Below are 16,320 nucleotides of genomic sequence, written 5' to 3' on the forward strand. Positions count from 1 at the left end.
CTCCATAAAGCAGATAAAACTGGACAAATTTATAAAAAAAAAAATCAACCATTTTGAACTTGTGTAGATTGTTCCCAGCAGCATTACTAAATAGCCAAAAATTGGAAACAATCCAAATGCCCATTAATTGGTGAATAGATAAGCATAATGTGTATTCATCAGTAGAATACTACTCAACAGTAAAAAGGAGTGAATCTTGATACATGGTACAGCATGAAGCTCAGATATATTTTGCTAAATTAAAGAAGCCACAAAAGATGACATATCCTTTCATTTATGTGAAATGTCCAGGAATAGCAAATTTATAGGGACAGTGAAAGCAAGGTTAGTAGTGGTTGTCTAGGGCTGTAAAGGGACATGAGGGATCTTTTAGGGGTGATGAAAATGTTCTAAAATGGAATTGTGTTGATCGTACAACTCTAAATTTACTAAAAATCATTGACTTGTACACTGAAAATAGGCAAATTTTATGGTCTGTATATTATACCTCAATAAAACTTATTTAAAATGTTGGCAGGGGCAGAGGGACAACAGGTTTTTTCCCCTGCTGCAAAGGAGTAGTCCAAGTACAGCACATGTCTGCAGATGGCATTTATGTATAATAGATGGCTGCTGCTTTTTTTTTTTTTTTCCCTCTAAATCAGGTGTCCTGAGAGATTGGGACCAAGAGGGAGATAGAACACTGGCAGTTGGGGTTCATGTTAGGGTTTCAGGCACATCAAAGACAGCATCCTTCTTTGTTTTAAGTTTATAAAATAGGGTTCAATAAATACCTGTCTTATAGAATTTGGACAGTTTTTTCCACATAAAGCCTTCCAGAAGATACTAAGAGCTATAGATTTTAATAACTTAACAAATGTAATAACGTTCTACATTGTCTTTGCAAATAGGTGTATACCCCAAGTATGAATGATACCTTATTTTGGATGGGACAGGATGGTGAAAATGGCCACGATGTTTGGAAAAACCAGTTCAGGGGCAATAATTTTTAATACTTATTAGCAAAGTAGTCTTGAAATTATTAATTTTTTGTCAAAATCCTCCCATTAAAAAATTCTTGAAGACAGCATAATTTGATTTGAATACATCACATTTAATAGAAATTTAATTCACCCTTTCAGACTTTAACTCCCCTCCCCCTATTTTAATTAAATGGAGGGATTGGCTTGGATTCTTTCTAAGCTAATGCTTTGTGGTTTGATCCTGTTAAATTTATTTTTTAAACAAACAGCATATTTTAATTTATTTACCCAACAAATAAGCATTAAACATGTTAATCAAGACACACCACCTGTCCTCAGAGAACAGTAATGGGTACATTTGGTCAACAAATAACTCAAAGTCTGAAGTACTAATGTGGTTATTTATTTATTTATTTATTTATGTATGTAGAGATGGAGTTTCGCTGTTTTCTCCCAGGCTGGAGTGAAGTGGTGCGCTGTTAGCTCACTGCAACCTCCGCTCCCGGGTTCAAGCAATTCTCCTGCCTCAGCTTCCCTAGTAGCTGGGATTACAGGTTCGTACCACCACACCTGGCTAATTTTTGTATTTTTATTAGAGACGGGGTTTCACCACGTTGCCCGGGCTGGTCTCCAACTCCTGACCTCAGGTGATCCGTCCCCTCTCAGCTTCCCAAAGTGCTGGGCTCACACGCTTGGCCTTGATGTGGTCTTATCTGCTGTCAAGCTACATGAGTTGGAAGGCTACATGAGTTGGGGTGGAGAGTTGTCAATGCTGTTTCAGGAATCATTGCTCCTAAAGGGGAGCCATAAGTCTTTAAGTATGGATAGTTTTCCAGGTGAAGAGCTCATTCGACGGAAGTGTTCATAGTGAAAGAAGGAAATCAGTTGGTGGTCTCATTTGAGTAGAGTAACTGTATATCCCTTACTTAAAATATAAAATTAACTGTTGGTTTATTCCAGCAAGTGAAATTTTTGACTTCCATTTATTTTCTGTGCTTTTTTTTTTTTTTTTGAGATGGAGTTTCGCTGTTATCGCCCAGGCTGGAGTGCAATGGCGTAATCTCGGCTCACTGCAACCTCAGCCTCCTGGGTTCAAGTGATTCTCCTGCCTCAGCCTCCCAAGTAGCTGGAATTACAGGCATGCACCACCACGCCCAGCTAATTTTGTATTTTTAGTAGAGACGGGGTTTCTCCATGTTAGTCAGGCTGGTCTCGAACTCCCGACCTCAGATGATCTGCCTCCCTTGGCCTCCCAAAGTGCTGGGATTACAGGTGTGAGCCACCGCACCCGGCTCTGTGCTTTTGTTCCATCAATGTTTTGTTGTTGTTGATTGATTCTCTCTCTGTCGCCCAGTCTGGAGTGCAGTGGTGTGATCTCAGCTCATTGCAACCTCCACTTCCTGGGTTAAAGCAATTCTTGTGCCTCAGTCTCCCATCATAGCTGGGATTACAGGCGCGTGTCACCACGCCCGGCTAATTTTTGTATTTTTAGTAGAGACGGGGTTTCACCATATTGGCCAGGCTGGTCTTGAACTCCTGACCTCAAGAAATCCGCCCACCTTGGCTTCCCAAAGTGCTGGGATTACAGGTGTGAGTCACTTCTCCTGGCCTGTTCCATCAACTTTTAAAAATCTTCTATCACTATTAAGTTTCATTCTTGATTTTTTTCTCCTTTTTCTCTTCTTGCCCTCCCTGCCCTTTTTTTTTCTGCTTACGTAAAATTCTTGATTTTAAATGATGGTCCACAGCTGCTGTAGTCTGACTTGTGTCCCATAAGGGCTGATGACTCAAACATCAGAATTGTTGTTCAGTTTTAATTTTCAAGATCACTTCTGAGTTTGATTGCTTCCCTGTTTTTTTTTTTTTTTAAGTTGACAAAATTTTTTCCAAGCTTTGTAATGCTCAGTGTGTGAAGCAAATACACAACCATTTATGAAGTCTTTAATAACTAATAAAACTGGAATGTACACATTGTCATATAAATTGGAAAATTAGAATATCTTGTTTGTGGAGAGCATTTTCAGGTTATTTGACTTAACAATAATGTTATGAGACTACATGGAAGAATAATTGGATCTTGAGCTGTTTAAACATGTGCTAAATAGAAAGAAACAAAGCTTCAGAGGACCTCAGGTGACACCTGGTCCTGTCTTCTGATTTTTGACAGATGAGAGTTTTAGGGATTTAGATAATTGGCTTAGTAATTGAATCAGTGAAACAGCTACTCCAGGCTCTCTGCTGAATTGTAAGGGGAAACCAGTGTCTCTTGAAATGTTTGCTGTAAAAAAAAGGAAGACACTATTTTCTGATCAGTTGTACATTTCAAATTCTAAACATTTTTTTGAGCATTGTTAAACAGTGTCAAGCCGTGTGGATGTGAAGGTGAATAAGACAGAATAGTGAATAAGATAGCCTTTGTTGTCACAGGAGTTTGCAAGATTATCTAACATTTAGGAAGTGAGACAAATGGGCTCATGCTGTCCCCTGCACCCCAGCAAATGTGTGAAATGTCCCCTTGCTTGTCACTGCACTTCATCGTCCTTCTGCAGGTTTAATGCTGTCCATACATGCTGACTTCCTCCTGCTTCTTTCTGCTAGTCATACCTTTTGCCATCTCAGGGTTCCTATATTATTCTGTTCCCTCTGCCTGAAATACTTCTGAATATTCTTCATCTCCACCCCATCCCCCCTTTTAACCTGATCTACTTCTCCTCTGTCAAATTTCATTTCATCAGAGATTATGTCTATATAGCACACCCCTTAACTCTAGTCCCTGCTGTGAAGCTCATAGTTCTGGTTTTTTTCTTTATAGCACTTAGTATATATTATTATGTTTGTTTGTATGATAATTACATTACTTTTCTCAATAGACTGTAAGCTCCCTGGGAGCAGAGACTATTTTTCTTTACTGTGTCTCCTGCACTTAGTGTAACCTCAGTAGGTGTTTGAGTATTAGAACTTTTTTTTGTAAAGCTACGTTGTTGCTATAAATCAGAGTTTAGTTTATGTTTTTTGTTTTAGAGGGAGTTTCACTCTGTTACCCAGGCGGGAGTGCAATGGTGCACAGTCTTGGCTCACTGCAGCCTCCACCTCCCGGGTTCAAGCAGTTCTCCTGTCTCAGCCTCCCGAGTAGCTGGGACTACAGGTGCATGCCACTACGCCTGGCTAATTTTTTGTGTGTATTTTTAGTAGAGACATGGTTTCACCATATTGGTCAGGCTGGTCTCGAACTCCTGACCTCAAGTAATCTACCAGCCTCAGCCTCCCAAAGTGCTGGGATTACAGGCGTGAGCCACCATGCCCAGCCAGAGTTTAGTTTTTTGTAAAGGGTCATATAGTGACTGTTTTTGGCTTTGTGGGCCACACGATCTCTGTCCCAACCCTGCTAATGCAGCAGGAAAGCAGCCATAGATAGACAATATGTAAAGGAATGGGCACGGTCCTTTTCCAGTGAAACTTTGTTTACTAAAACGCTAAGCAGGCTATAAGTTTGCTGACTTCTACTATAAATCATCATCCCCTGATCTTGTTGGACTTGAAAGCCCTTGTTATGCAATCTTGCAAATCCCCTCTTAGGATTTTTTGAAAAATGATTTTATTTTTGTATGGTAGATGTTAAAGAGGTGATTTTTAAAAAGTCTGATCTTAAAGTAATGTAAAATACAATCTTAAATATATTAATTATATATTTTTAGTTTCTCCAGTTTACTAGTAGGCATATGCTTTTGTTAACTTTACATTTGTATTTAAGTAAAACATGATTCTTGATATTGATTTTAAAATAAAAAGATTGGTTTGGTTTTGGGATAGATTAAAATGTAGATTGAAATTTTACAATGCGTTTCATTTTCAAAAAAGACTATTTTCGCAACCTGATGCTTGAAATACCATATAATATTATTTTGTTCTTAAGTGACAGATGAAGAAACATTCCAGGTTGCTGTTTGCAGAACTTCTGTGCAAGTAAGGAGTTATTACAATGAAAAGCAAATTCACTATAAGCACCAGTGTTTATTTTTCTTACTTTTTTCTTTTTTTTTTTTTTTTTTTTCAGACAGTGTTGCTCTGTCACCCAAGCTGGAGTGCAGAGGCATGATCTCAGCTCACTGCAACCTTCGCCTCCTGGGTTCAAGTGATTCTCCTGCCTCAGTCTCCTGAGTGGGATTACAGGCTTGTGCCACCTGGCCCAGCTAGGTTTTGTATTTTTAGTAGAGATGGGGTTTCACCATGTTGACCAGGCTGTTCTCGAACTCCTGACCTCAAGTGATCTGCCCACCTCAGCCTCCTAAATTGCTGGGGTTACAGGGGTGAGCCACTGCGCCCGGCCTATTTTTCTTTTTTCTTTTCTTTTCTTTCCTTTTTCTTTTTCTTTTCTTTTTTTTTTTTTTTTTTTTGAGATGGAGTTTCACTTTTGTTGTCCAGGTTGGAGTACAGTGGAGTGATCTCAGCCTCCCAAATTGCTGGGGTTACAGGTGTGAGCCACTGCGCCTGGCTGTTTTTCTTTTTTAACGTTGTTTGAAAGTCTAGAATCATTTTTATGTGCTAGATGAGAGATTTGATCTGATAAATCAAACTCAGATGTCTGCATCTCAAGTGTATTTGTAGAATTATTTTTCTGTTTTCTATTAATTTAGATTGAATGTCAGAGTACCCATTATAGGTATTAAAATGAGTATTACATAAGAAAAAACAACAACTTAAAAATGTTCAGAATTGTTTAAATAAAAACTGTAGACAGACATTTAGCAGAATTTAGGTGAGCATTAAAGGATTCAGGCAGCATTCAAAACTGGAAGAAGTTCAGAGAGCTCTGCTTTAGAAGCAGGCTTTTATAGGCTGAACGCTGTAGCAAAGTAAAGGAATTACTTGATTGGCTGTAGCTAGGCACTTGCCTTATTTGGATATGATCCAGTGGAAAGTCCCTAGTTAGAGGTTTGTTTTTGATTGGTTAAGCTTAAGTTTCATTTTATGTTTACATTGGGCTTCAGTTTGCTTACTAGGCACTGGAGCCAGCTGTCTCAGCCTAATGGCTGCCCAATTTTAAAAAAAAACATTAAAATGGCATGTAGTTGTCATCATCAGAGTAAGAAACCAAAGAAGAGACTGTCATGAATGGGATCATTAGATCATGGACTGACACACATGTTCACTTAATACCCAGAAGAGTGTCTTCACACTTTTTTTGTCATGGATGGGACTTGTTTTCTGTTTTTTGTTTTGTTTTGTTTTTGATACAGTAAAATACTTAGGAGTTCTTGCAACTTTCTATAAGTTGTTTACATTTTACTCCAATTGCTTTATCATTGTGTGTATTTTGGAGGTACAGTTTTTTTCCTGAACCACTCTGAAAGTGGAAATATGCCCTTTTATCCCTAAATACTTAAATGCATATTTCCTGAAATCAAAGGCATTTTCTTACATAACCACACATAACCACAGTACAATTATCAAAATCAGAAAATGTAATAATGATACCATACTATTAACCTGATTCACAGACTATATTCAGGTTTTATAAATTATTTCAATAATGTCTTTTATAGCTCTTATACCTCAATCCAATTCAGTCTGTCATCACACACTGAATTTAACTGGCATGTCTCTTTCTTCCTTGCCTTTCCCCTTTCCTCTTTCCTTTTTTCTTCTTTCTTAGAGACAGGGTCTCATTCTGGTGCCCAGGCTAGGGTGCAGTGGTGCAATAATGGCTCACTGCAGCCTTGACCTCCTGGGCTCAGGCAATCCCCCAGCCTCAGCCTCCTGAATACTTGGGAATATAGGCGCATGCCATTATGCCTGGCTAATTTTTTTTACTTTTTGTAGAGATGGAGTCTCACTACGTTGCTCCGGCTGGTCTCGAACTCCTTACCTTAAGTAAGCCACCTTCCTTGGCCTCCCAAAGTTTTGGGATTACAAATGTGAGCCACTGTGGCTCTTTAATTTTTCTTATTCTAAAACAGTTCCTCAGCCTGCCTGCCTCCTCTTCTCCCCTCCTGGTACTTTTCTTTTCTTGACCATTCCAATTTTGAATACAGACCAGTTGTTCTGTACTTAGTTTGGGTTTCGTTGCAGTTACCTTATGATTACATTAATGTTACGAATTTCGGGCTGGAATACTATAGAAGGGATGTATTCTCCTTAATGCCTCATTTAAGGAGGCACATAATCAGTGTGTCTCAATATTAGTGATTGGTTAATCATTGTATTAAGGTCATGTCTGCCAGGTTACTCCACTGCAAAAATTACTATCCTCTTTGGGATTAATAAGTAATTTGTTGGGTATATTTAGAGATGATGAAGTTGTCCTGTTTTTCATTAGTTTTCTATTCACTAGTAGTCTCAGCATCTAGTGGTGATTTTCTTTTTTCTAATTTTTAATTTTTTTTTGTAGAGACAAGGTCTCACTATGTTGCCCAAGCAGATTTTGAACTCCTGGCCTAAAGTGATTGTTCCACCTTGACCTCCCAGAGTGCTGACATTATAAGCATGAGCAGCTGTACCCTACTAGTGGTAATTTTCTAATTCCATCATTGTTTCTGCATTTACATATTGGCATTCTAATGAAGGAATGCTTTCCTTTCTTCCTTGTTGATTGATTAAAAAAATTAAATATGGATTATGCTCTAATCCATTACTATCATTATTTATTTTGATGCTTAAATTGTTGCACAATTCCAGTGGTAGTCCCTTCTAACTGGCTTTAGTGTTCTTTTGACATACCCCTGTCATTTTTGAGCAGTCTCTTACTTTCTTGCCCAAGGTGTTGCATGCTTATCTTTTTTTTTTTTTTTTTTTTTTTTGAGACAGAGCCTCACTCTGTTGCCCCGGCTGGAGTGCAATGGCATGGTCTTGGCTCACTGCAACCTCCACCTCCTGGGTTCAAGGGATTCTTCTGCCTCAGCCTCCCAAGTAGCTTGGATTACAGGTGCCTACCACCACACCTGGCTAATTTTTGTATTTTTAGTAGAGACGGGTTTTCACCATGTTGGCCAGGCTGGTCTCAAACTGCTGACCTTGTGATCCGCCTGCCTTGGCCTCCCAAAGTGCTGGGATTACAGGCGTGAGCCACTGCGCCCAGCCGTGTGCTTATCTTTTACTTTCCCTGCCCTACCAGAGATCAGCTATTTCTCCAAGGATCCTTGGTTTTAGTAGAAAATGTAGTTTAGAAATCAAGATCTGGGTGTTCATTTATAGAAGGGGTCATTGCTTCTAGAACCTCTCAGCAAACAGCTAGGAAGTGTATGTATGAAAGTGTGTTTGCGTGTGTATTTCTATGTCTATATATTTTTTGAGAGACAGAGTCTCACTCTGTCACCCAGGCTGAAGTGCAGTGGTGGGATCATAGTTCACTGCAGCCTCAAACTCCTGGTGTCAAGCAATACTCCCACCTCAGCCTCTCAGGTAGCTAGGACTGCGGGCATGCCCCAACACGCCTGGCTAATTTTGTAATTTTTTGTAGAAATGGGATCTTGGTATGTTGCCCAAGCTGGTCTCAAACTCCTGGCCTCAAGTGATCCTTCCACCTTGGCCTCTCAAAGTGTTGGGATTACAGGCATGAACCACTGTGCCCAGCCACATTTAGGTCTTTTATTTCTCTCTCTCTCTTTTTTTTTTTTCTGTTTTGAGACAAAAATCTTGCTCTGTCGCCCAAGCTAAAGTGCAGTGGCGTGATCTCGGCTCACTGCAACCTCCGCCTACTGGGTTCAAGTGATTCTTCTGCCTAAGCCTCCCAAGTAGCTGGGATTTCAGGTGCCAGCCACTACGCCTGGCTAAATTTTTAGTAGAGACGGGGTTTCACCATGTTGGCCAGGCTGGTCTTGAGTTCTTGACCTCGTGATCCACTCGTCTCGGCCTTCCAGAGTGCTGGGATTACAGGTGTGAGCCACTGCGCCTGGGCTCTCTCTCTCTTTTTTTTTTTTGAGACTCTGTCTCACTCTCGCTCAGGCTGGAGTGCAGTGGTGCGATCATGGCTCACTGCAACCTCCGCCTCCCAAATTCAAGCGATTCTCCTGCCTCGGCCACCAGAGTAGCTGGGATTACAGGAGTGCGCCATCTTGCCCAGCTAATTTTTGTGGTTTTAGTAGAGATGAGGTTTCACCATGTTGGCCAGGCTGGTCTCAAAACTCCTGGCCTCAAGTGAGACATCCTCCTCAATCTCCCAAGGCGCTGGGACTATAGGTGTGAGCTGCCGCGCCAGGCCCTTATTTCTCTTTTAATGTATACGTTCTGCTCCTAACTCCCTCCATCTCCCTTTTTTTCCTTAAGAATCTGGATTGCTTGGACTATAAAGTTTTCCACATTCTCGACTTTGCTAATTGCATCATCATCTTGCCATTAACATGTTCCTGTGTCCCCTCAATGTTTTATAAATTTGCTCAATCATATTGTTTTACTTTTTTTTTTGGGTAAAGCATGATTCATTAGGAGGCATATTAATTTCCAGGTGTCTCTCGTTTTATAATAGTGGCAATTGGTGATCATTAGATTCATTTTTTCATTAGGGATTTGCAAAATGATGATATTCCAGATATATTATTTTGTCATTTATTAGTTGGATTATTTCAGTAGAGATCAATTTTTCACCAACTGTTTTGGGGGGGCGGTTCTTGAATCTTTATTTTAGATTCGGGTACATGTGCAGCTTTGTTACATGGATGTATTGCATAGTGGTGAGGTTTGTGCTCCTAGTTAGCCTATCATCGAAATAATGAACATTGAACCCAACACTTTTCTCCAACTATTTGTTTAACTAGATGTACAGTTCATATAGGAAAGACAGATGAAATGCTTGATTCACCAGATTTTAGAATGAGTTTGGTTCTCTAGTATTCTCTGAAAGATAAGTAATCAATTAGTTTTTTTAATAGGTATTATTATGAACTCATGATTTAAACATTTTGTTGTGTTTCAATCAATTGCAGCTTCTTTTTTTCCTTTCTTTTTTTTTTTTTTTTTTTTTTTTTGAGATGGAGTATCACTCTGTCACCCAGGCTGGAGTACAATGGGGCAATCTTGGCTCCAACCTCTGCCTTCCTGGTTCAAGCGATTCTCCTGCCTCAGACTCCTGAGTAGCTGGAACTATAGGCATGTGCCAGCATGCCTGGCTAATTTTTGTATTTTTAGTAGAGAGAGAGTTTCACTATCTTGGCCAGGCTGGTCTGGAACTCCTGACCTGAGGCGATCTGCCCACTTTGGCCTCCCAAGGTGCTGGGATTACAGGTGTGATCCACCACTCCTGGCCCAATTGTGATTTTTTTTGTTGTTGTTGTTGTTGAGACAGGGTCTTCCTCTGTCACCAGCCTGGAGTGCAGTGGCATGATCTTGGCTCACTGTAACCTCCGCGTCCTGGGTTCAAGCCATTCTCCTGGCTCAGCTTCCCAAGTAGCTTGGATTACAGGCGTCCACCATCACACCCAGCTAATTTTTGTATTTTTTAGTAGAGGCGGGGTTTCACCGTGTTGGCCAGGATGGTCTTGATCTCCTGACCTTGTGATCCACCCACCTTGGCCTCCTAAAGTGCTGGGATTACAGGCATGAGCCATTGCGCCTGGCCAATTGTGGTCATTTTTTATTGCTCCTCAAATTACCCCATCTTTGTTAGTGGGAGCCTCTTCACATTAACTCTCTCTGAGTCCTTGGGACATAACTCCAGAAGTGATTGATGGCCTGATTGCTTTCTGTTATGACAAGTTTTGTACATTTTCTGCCCTATACCTGGAGTTGACTATTTTCCTGAAGAGCTCTGCTTCCTTTTATTGGAAAATGCTATTTAGGATCCATAATCTGAGTGCTAGAAGTGAAAGACCCACCTTGTTTTCCTTTTTAAATAACAGTATTTATCACCTCACATGGTTTGTATGGGTCATAATTCTGAGGTGCCTTAGTTCGATGGTAGTGGCTTGGTGTCTGCTGTCAAGATGGCTTACTTACATTGTAGGCAATTTGATACCGGCTATTGGCAAGATATCTCAGTCTCTCCCCATGTGGAAGGCTCTTAGGACTGCTTGAGTGTCTTCACAACATGGTAGCTGGCTTCCTTGAGAACAAGTGATCCAAGACAGCCAGCAGCATCTTTGGATTCATTTTCTTGTCAACAGTGGGGTGTAGTGCTCTAGCTGTGAATTCAGACAACCTGATGCTGACACTAGCTATGTGGCATTAACTTGTTTGAACATTACTTTCCTTAGCTATAACTTTGAGACAATAATACCTACCTTATAGGCCCTTTAACATAGGACCTTTGTAGCAATGCAGGGAACTAGAATAGTCTCTGACACTTAGTGAGTACACATGACAAACACTGAACCTGCTGCTGTTACTATTATTACCACCATCACTGGTATGAAATGAAGCCCTAAAACCTAGTAATTAAGTTGCCCTTGACAGAAATAGCCTTCCTTCCTATTTGTCAAAAATTGCCATGACAGAAATATTGTTTACAGATTGCAGATATATCCCAAGTATGGTAGAAGGTTAAGGGTTAGAGAATTATAACCACACCTGTTTGACTATATATATATGCAGGGGATCTTTCATGCCGAATCTGTATTCATGTAGATTTTAGTAGACGATATGTGTCATGTAATGTGACCCAGGAAGAAGCCAAGACCCCCGCCTTCCCCCGGCCATCTTTTTTTGCTTTTGCTTTTGCTTTTGCTTTTTTTTTTGAGACGGAGTCTCGCTCTGTCACCAGGCTGGAGCGCAGTGGCATGATCTCAGCTCACTGCAACCTCCACCTCCCGGGTTCAAGCAATTCTCCTGCCTCAGCCTCCCGAGTAGCTGGGATTACAGGTGCGTACCAACAGGCCCAGCTAATTTTTGTGTTTTTAGTAGAGACAGGGTTTCACCATGTTGGCCAGGATGGTCTTGATCTCTTGAGGTTGTGATCCGCTTGCCTCGGCCTCCAAAAGTGCTGGGATTACTGGTGTGAGCCACAGTGCCTGGCCTTTCTTTTTCTTTTCTTTTTTAAAGATGGGGTCTCACTGTGTTGCCCAGGCTGATCTCAAACGCCTGAGCTCAAGCGACCTGACCACCTTGGCCTCCCAAAGTGTTGGGATTACAGGTGTGAGTCACTGCACCTGGCTACCACCACCCACAATCTTTTAACTTTTTATTTTAAAATGTAGATTCACAGGAAGTTATAATGAAAAATGTACAGGGAGGTCCGTTGGACCCTTCACTCAATTTGCCCCAGTGGTACCATTTTGTGTAACTATAGTATGGTATCAGTTGTCAACCTTTGATTTTTATTTAGCAGAAATTGACTGAGCAGCTATTATATGCTAGGTCTTTGAGGTATAAAGGATTAAACTCTGACCTTACGGGTTTCTGTCATCTCTCTGGATTTTCATTGTTATTGTTCTCAAAATACTTTTTATTTTGGCGACTCATTGTTGACACTTATATTAGCAGTTATTTTAATGTTAAATATTATGTTATTTCTGACATTTATATTTGCTCTGTTTTAAAACAATTTTGCATTGTGTCCCCATCTTCCATTTATAATCTTTACAGCATCAGAACCATGTTGCCTGCATTGTCTTATTTTAATCACGTGCCAGTTTTGCAGTGCTACCAAGTCTGGATCTGAGAGGCAGCTTGTGTGAATCATTTACATACATTTCTGTTTATATTCCCCAAATTAATTTGCAACTTTATATTTTTCATCCAATTATATGTTCAAAACAGATTTTTAATAATTGATTTTAAGAAGGAATTTGTTATATTAGGATTTAAAAACTGGCTCAAAAAACAGAAGCTATTAAACAATAGCAGAAACCAGACAGTATATAGGACTTTAAATGGTAATTGCTAAACATTTGAATGTTCCCAAAAATGTGAGTCTGTGTGTCTCTGTGTGTCTCTACGTGTTATTCCACTAGGGATTTGCACAGATAGGTTTTGCACAGTATCCTTGCTGTTATTGTCAGCCATGAACAAATTACACGTATTTAACAAGTTAATGTCAGATTGGCCAGGAGCCACTGGGAGGTGTGTACTTAGTGACATCAGCTGGCAAAGAGCCCTGGTAACAGGGAGAGTTGGAAGGGTAGTGGAGAGAGAGGAAGCAGGAGGGAGGGAGAAAAAGAGAGAGACTGACTATATCTGGGGATTCTGGCAAGGTGAAGAGCTGGTCTGTTTGGCAGGACCTTCCCATCTGGGATCCATCTGTGTTTCCCTGGAATGGGACAGGCAGCTCTAGTCAGTGAGAAATCGCAGATGTGAGAGAGCTGACACATGTCCAGCTAATGAAAGGAGGAGGAAGGCTGGTCTCCGATTGAGCTTTGAAGATTAGGAGGAGAAAAAGAGGAGCTTTGGAATATCTATTTCAAATAAATTTGGTGTATTTAAGAATCTGGATTGTTTATAATTTGGGCATTTGGGGTAAGTACATTTTAATATAGTTTTGGGGGTTAAAGTGCACAATTCTCTGCCTTTCAAAGCTTTTTACTTCTTTCAAATTACGATGATATAAATGTTTCTTGATATTTGATACAAGAGTTCAGCCTTTCTACTCGGTTTTATTTTAATGCTTCATTTTATTTATGTTTCTATTTTTCTGTTGCCAACTTTATATTTGAATGTCATGCTTTTTTGAATGCAAGGTTTACTTAATAATTAGATGTAGTATATGAATTCTACAGCTAGAAAAGTAGTCCCACAAATATTTCTGTAAGGTTTTCCATGTTGGATTGTTCTGTGATGTTTAGAGGGAATTTTTTTCCCCTTTAGTATGCATAATACAAATAGGCCATATTAAAAAGATGGCTCATAAAACACTCTTTTCTATTGTCAGATTTTATTTCAGTATATGCAGGCAAATTATAACTAAAAGAGGTTGAAGCAAAACTAACAGCATCTCTTCGTTTTAGATATATCTAACAGTTTTTCATTTACATTTTGCTCCTATGCTGTTTTCTTCTGTTTTCTTGCTACATATAAAATAAATAACATCAATGAATCTGACTTGAATTGTGAGTTTGGGGTAGTTTTGTGATGCAATAAATTCATGTGCATATAACTACGTACTGTGTTCTGTAGTCCTGGTTAGTTTGTGATGCCTATTTTAGATTTTTGCTATTTCTTATATATAAGAAGTAGAGATGGGTCTCACTGTGTTGCCCAGACTAGTCTCTTAAACTTCTAGGCTCAAGTGATCCTTCTGCCTCAGCTTCCCAAAGTGTTGGGATTGCAGGCATGAGCCACTGCACCTGGCCACTTTTTACTGTTTCCATACATTGTATTCATGTTTTTGAGGCCTTCGAATCTAGGCTTCCTTTCCATGTTCTATGGAAAGAACATGAGTTTGGGAGTTACACAAACTGTGTAGCCATTATTTACTAGTTCTGTAATCTCAAACAAGCCACTATTCTCTTTGAATCTCTATTTTGTGTAATTCCTGACTGATGTTGTTATTGGGGAAATTTGTCTGGCACATAGAAAGCATGCAAGTTAGTTTCAAGAGTTCTAGATGTTCACTTTTTTTGCTGCGATAGATTCCTAAACCCCTTGCATTTTTAACTTCAGCTCCTGGGCAAGAATGGGTCTGGCCTGTAGTTCTAGTTTTCAGGGCGCCCTTCCTCTTGCTGTACTCGTCTCAGATTGTCTGCATCTATTCTAAATGTTCTATGCTATATTTGCCAAACTACACCAGAACAGAAGAACTTTGAAAAAGTCAACAAGCAGGAGTGAGGTACTGAATTGTACTGCTTTGTGACGACACTGTTGAAATTGTTCCCCCCACTCCGCGACCTCCCGCTGGCAAATTGTTTTTCCCCCGTGTATTACAAGTCACGCAAAAATTCTACCATTTCTCAAATAGAAACTTTAAAAAATATTTTTATTCCTTAAAGTTCTTCAGCCTTTATTTATATTAATTGGGTAATTAAGTGGACAGTATAGTACTCTTCAATTTCTTCCTTCAATTTTATAGTCAGATTTCTTGAGGTGGAGGGGACTTTTTTCTTTTTCTTTGTTTTTTTTTTTTCCCGAGATGGAGTCTCACTCTGTCGCGCAGGTGGAGTGCAGTGGCGCGGTCTCGGCTCACTGCACCCTCCACCTCCCGGGTTCAAGCTATTCTGCCTCAGCCTCCCGAGTAGCTGGGAGTATAGGCGTGCCACCATGCCCGGCTAATTTTTGTATTTTTAGTAGAGACGGGTTTCACTATGTTGGTCAGGCTGGTCTTGAACTCCTGAACTTGTGATCCGCCTGCCTCAGCCTCCCAAAGTGCTGGGATTAAAGGAGTGAGCCACCGCGCCTGGCCCTCTTTTTTTCTGTTCTCTTTTCTTTTCTTTCTTTTTTTTGGGACATGGTCTCAAACTCTGTTGATCAGGCTAGCATGCAGAAGCATGATCATGGCTCACTGCAGCCTTCACTCTTCCGGACTTCAGTGATCCTCCCACCCGGGCCTCCTGAGTAGCTGGGACCACAGGCACGCACCACCACGCCCAGCTAATTTTGGTAGTTTTTATACAGGTGGGGTTTTGCCATGTTGCCCAGGCTTGTCTCAAACTCCTGGCCTCAAGCAATAGAGCCACCTCTATTGTGTCACTAGACACTCATGTCTAGGAGACATGAGTGGGGAGAAAAGGACTTAATGCTTTTCTGTAGGATAGGGCCTACTATAGAGGGCCTGAAAAGGGGATTTCATATGACTATGTCCATGCTAGGAATACTTTGGATGCTAGAGTTTCAGGAAACAAATAAGAAAAAATATGCATTTTAGGATGTGAAGATTCACTCACTGTAAATAAAGTTGGGTGATTAAAAGTCTTGCTAGGACCAGACATTTCAGGAGAGTATTGCTTGCTACTGAGGTTATAACCAAGATACATTTGAGTTGAATACTGGAGAAAATCATGATTCTTTCTGAAGATTATGGAAGCATCATGAGAATCTTACTACTAGGAGGAAATTCTCCTAAATTGGCTTCCAGTAATGACCCAAGCATATTTTCATAGCGAGGGTCCTTGTTGGACTGGAGGCACATAATGCAATAATGCCAATAAACTGGAGATGAGGATAATGACATTTAAGTGGCTTTGCGGGAACATCAAAAAATACATTTGAGTGAACGAATGTATTTGATACACAACTGGAAAAATTCAGTTGGATCCGAAAGATTGGTTGGGTCATTTCATTGATGGTTATTCTAAGGCTACTCAGTGCTCATAAGTTCCCAGAGATGACCTATGGACAATATTAGGATTGGAAAGGATCCTTTGGATAATCTAGTCAAACACATTATTTTATAGATAAAATAGGAAAGTTGAGGGAAAGATAATGGGATGGCAAATAGTCTCCCCAGCCCAGAGTTCAATATCCTCCTGGTTGCTGGCTGAGCTTAGACTAGAATTATGTT

At 40.2% G+C, this 16,320-nt stretch overlaps 1 protein-coding gene across 17 annotated transcripts in view; it reads left to right on the plus strand.

The window, feature by feature from the left end:
• CBFA2T2 (CBFA2/RUNX1 partner transcriptional co-repressor 2) overlaps positions 1-16,320 on the plus strand; it is a 156,655-nt gene that overhangs the window by 56,415 nt on the left and 83,920 nt on the right. For 2 of the 17 annotated variants that reach the window (XM_054674875.2, XM_001158388.8), the window contains exon 1: positions 13,011-13,343. The exons of the other annotated variants lie outside the window; for them this stretch is intronic. The gene's annotated coding sequence lies outside the window, so the exon portion shown is untranslated. Of the gene's footprint in view, positions 1-13,010; positions 13,344-16,320 lie in introns of those variants that run through there. 17 annotated transcript variants of the gene reach the window in all.

This window comes from Pan troglodytes, chromosome 21 (genome assembly GCF_028858775.2).
Source record: "Pan troglodytes isolate AG18354 chromosome 21, NHGRI_mPanTro3-v2.0_pri, whole genome shotgun sequence".
Lineage (NCBI taxonomy): Eukaryota > Metazoa > Chordata > Mammalia > Primates > Hominidae > Pan > Pan troglodytes.